The 4,264-nt window shown below is 52.5% G+C and overlaps 1 pseudogene across 1 annotated transcript in view; it reads right to left on the bottom strand.

Moving 5' to 3' along the window:
- Positions 1-2,373, bottom strand: part of LOC308164554 (sodium channel protein type 8 subunit alpha-like) — a 27,664-nt pseudogene extending 25,291 nt beyond the window's left edge. Inside the window, exons 1-2 of the transcript in view lie at positions 2,014-2,373; positions 430-562 (exon numbers count right to left, since the gene is read on the bottom strand). The product of the transcript in view is annotated as a sodium channel protein type 8 subunit alpha-like (transcript). The remainder of the gene's footprint in view (positions 1-429; positions 563-2,013) is intronic.
- Positions 2,374-4,264: the final 1,891 nt, after the last annotated feature.

The raw sequence follows: 4,264 nt of genomic DNA, 5'->3' as shown, positions 1-4,264 counted from the left end.
TGGGGGAGGGAGGGATAGAGGGAGGGAGCGAGGGAGGGAGGAAGAGAAAGAGTCAGAGGGAGAGGGGGAAGAGAGATGGGGGAGGGAGGGATGGAGGGAGGGAGAGGGGAGGAGAAAGAGTCGGGGGGAGAGAGATGGGGGAGGGAGGGATGGAGGGATGGAGGGAGGGAAGAGAAAGAGTCAGAGGGAGAGGGGGGAGAGAGATGGGGGAGGGAGGGATGGAGGGAGGGATGGAGGGAGAGGGGAAGAGGAAGAGTCAGAGGAACCGCCGGGAGTCACAAATCGTGCAAACGAGGCCCTCCTGTCGACTCTAGCGGGGGCGTTACAGGTCTGACAGGAGTCAAAGTGAAGAGGTTTCGGAGGTGAAAGGTGAGAGGTGAGAGTTTAGCGGTTAGCGGTTAGCGGTTAGTGGTTAGCGGTTAGCCGTACCCTCCAGCTGGGTGTTGGTGACCACGCTCATCACGCTGTTGGCGCGGTCCTTCCTGTTGAAGGAGGAGTTGAGCTGGTCCACGGACACCATCAGAGAGCCGGAGTGCTTCTTCTTCACCTCCACCTCGGTGGTCTACGATCAGGGAGAGACACACACAACCCCCCTGTCAGAGTCTGGACAGACACACACACACACACACACACGCACACACACACACACACGCTGCACCTCTCTACACAGTCCCGAACTAGCCCCCAACTATGCTGGGGTTCTGAAAGGGCTTAACGAAAGAGAGTTAACAGTTAACATGCGTACAGCAACCCATCCACAAAAAACCCAACTCATACTCTAACACTAAAGAAAGTTCTAGAAGAAGCTTGTCCCATATATATACCACCAACAGAATCCCAAAAAGTACATTTAAAACCCCATCCTTCACAACCTCAACCCCAGACACGTATATCTCCCACCCAATAATCTCCCACATCTGACCCTGCATGCATGGGGCATGCGTATATCAAATAGGAAAACAGTTCAAGACATCATTCGCCACTGTACCATGCCACGTTTTGGACAGAGGTAAAAGAGAGGTAAAGCTTGGATCGTTGAGAGTAAAAAAGGGGGGATGTCAAACTATCATGCTAGCTAAGATGAGGAGGAATGCTGTTATTGGTTGAGGTTTAAGGTTTGTTTCTTGCACCACCCAGTAGCTTTTGGGAAAAGACAAACGAGAGTGAGTGGGAGGAGAGAGAGAAAGGATAGACTGGTCCTGAACTTGCAAGTCCCTTAAAAAAAAGGAGAGACACCGAGTGTGGAGGAATGGGAAATGTTATATTGTGGGTAAATGAGTGTTTCGAGATTGGATGTATGTTGTGAATGTGACTTTAGGAGAGGGGGATACAGTAGCTAGTTTAGTCGGGAGGTGCTAATGTAGGGGATATGAACTGTGTGCTAGCTAGCATACAGGGGGCTTGGACTCTGCGGGTTACGTAAGGGGGGGGGGGGGGCAGGTCAGGTGGGGGGGCTCTGTTGGCTGTAATGGGTAGTAGAAAAATATGGGACATTGTACTCAGCTGAAATAGGCATGATTCTAGTTGAGTGAGGGAGTGAGTTTCATTGGTGGAGGAGGATGCCACTCAAAGCAGCTGAGGCACAGGGGGCGGGGGCGGGGCGGGGTAGAGTAGAGATTGGAGAAGTGTGAGGCTGTGATGGCTGACCAGGACTCGAAAGAAGAAGAAGAAGAAGAAGAAGAAGAAGAAGAAGAAGAAGAAGAAGAAGAAGAAGAAGAAGAAGAAGAAGAAGAAGAAGAAGAAGAAGAAGAAACACGATTTACCGACAAAGGAACCCAAAAATTCACGACCAGGAGAGAAAGAGAGAGAGAGGGAGGGAAAGATCGGAGGGAAAGGAAGAAGAGAGGAAACAAAAACAAGACCAAAAGGAAAGGAAATAACACGAGGAGGAAGAAGCTCGGAGACTCGGGAGAGGGGGGACGGGGACGGGTCACCATCGGGGGTCACCACCATCATGCCTATAGAGTCGGTCGGGGGGTTACAGAGTGGTCTCATGGAACGTGGTCTCCTTACACTGTCGTCAGTGGCCGCCTTATCTATTTTCACCTCAGGCAGTAGGCGTCCGCCGGGCCCGGGCCCGCTCAGCGACACCATCCCGTTGCAGTCCACCGTGCTGTTCCTCTTCCCCCCAGAGTGGGGCGCCAGCGGGTTGAGGCGCGACGACCCCTGGCTGAAGCCGCTGTAGCTGTTGCGGCGGTAGGGGATGAACAGGGAGCCCCGGCGGTCCTCGCTCTCCTCCACCGTGCTGTGCTCGTCGTCGGCGAACTCGTCCCCCGAGCCCACGTCCTTGCTGCGGCCCTTGAAGCTGAAGATGCTGCTGCTGCTGTTGTGGCGCGACATGAACGGCGAACCGGGGATGCTGAGGAGAGACTGTGGATGGGGGGGGAGGGGAGGGAGGGGGAGTGGGTGGGGATGGGGGAGGGAGGGTGGGAGAGGGTGGGAGAGAGGGAGGGAGGGGGGAGGTTGGGGTGAGGGGGAGGGAGGTTTGGGAGAGAGAGGGGGAGGGAGGTTGGGAGGTTTGGGAGAGAGGGGGAGGGAGGTTGGGGAGAGGAGGGGAGAGAGGGGGAGGGAGGTTGGGGGGGCAGGGAGGGAGAGAGAGAGAGATGGAAGATGGTGCAGGGGAGGGGGAGAGAGGGAGGGAGGGAGGAACGGGGAGAGAGACGGAGGTGGGGAGAAGAGGATAGAAGGGGTAAGGGGGTGGGTTGACAGAGAGTGTAGTGTAGAACAGGGTGGGGGGGGGAGGCAGAGGGAGGGGAGGGGGGGTGTAGGGAGAAGGGGATGGAAGCGAGAGGAGAAGGTCGGGGTAGTAGAGTGGTGGGGACATGAGAGAAGGATGAAGAGGGCAAGAAATGAAGGGAAGAGGGAAGATGAAAGGTTGAGAAAGAAGAAGTTGAGTGACAAACAGAGAAAGAGAGAAGGAAGAAAAATCGGTCATCTTAAGACATGGAAGAAGAGAGACAATCACTTTAGAGTAGCCGACAGCCGACAATCTACAACAAAACGCAACACCCATTTATGACGCCATGCACCCCCCCCCCCCCCCCCCTGCTCTTCTTCCTGTGTGTCTTGTCTGCAGCTGTTGCCTTGTTGTGCCCTCCTCCGAGGGAGAGGGTTGTGTCTTTACTCCAGGGGCAAAGGTGTGGGTAGCAAGGACAGGGACAACATACAGCTATATTACTGCTCTCAGCAGCCCGGTGAAAGATTCATGAAAAGCCTTCATCAATAATGGAGAGCAGTTTCCTGTGGAACGCACGCTCGCTTCTCTCCTCCCTCTGTCTCTCTTCCCGTTACTCCCAAACACAGACTACGGGACGCGCGCGCGTGCGCGCGTGTGTGTGTGTGTAACATACAGACGTGGTGGCCTCTCCTGAGTGTTTAACACAGGGATGTGTCAGAAAGACATCTCTGTTACGCCACACCGAACATTAGTTTAACACATCCCTGTACGACGACATACCACTAGTAAACTGATAATAAACCAGTGTAATAATAAATGTTTTATGGTGAATTCATTCATATCTGGCTGAATGAAAGACCACCTGCCACCCACTAAAAAACGATTTCCCTCTATCATTTATTTGCCATTAATCATACTCCCCCCACCCTCCAACCCCCCCCACCCACACCTTCCTGAATATCACATTACTGCACTCCAGTGAGTACTGTATGAGACAAAACACTTATCAAGCCTCTCCCCCTCCCCTTCCCATGTGTCCCCAGCACTACCTCAATTAGGCCCCTATACTTTCTTTTATTTATTTGATTTATTTTGTATTACTACTCGATCTTTTCAGTTTGTAAAGCATCTTTGAGTGTCTAGAAAAGCATGCAGCCACACACACACACACACACACACGCACTTATAGTAAGCCACAGCTGTACAGAAATACACACACACACACACACACACACACTTATAGTAAGCCACAGCTGTACAGAAATACACACACACACACACACACACACTTATAGTAAGCCACAGCTGTACAGAAACACACACACACACACACACACACACACACACACACACTTATAGTAAGCCACAGCTGTACAGAAATACACACACACACACACACACACACACACACACACACACATAGTAAGCCACAGCTGTACAGAAACACACACACTGTTCTCTTTAGGATCCTCTTCCGTGTCTTCAGCTTCTCTTTCATTTTAGCCAAATAAATGTAGTTCAGGTCTGCAACAGAACAGGAGACGTGACTTACTCAGCCCAGGCAGGACACAAGCAGGAACACAACAC

Source organism: Nansenia antarctica (genome assembly GCF_963989245.1).
Source record: "Nansenia antarctica genome assembly, chromosome: 8".
Classification (NCBI taxonomy): domain Eukaryota; kingdom Metazoa; phylum Chordata; class Actinopteri; order Argentiniformes; family Microstomatidae; genus Nansenia; species Nansenia antarctica.
This window is presented reverse-complemented; position numbering and strand designations above follow the sequence as displayed.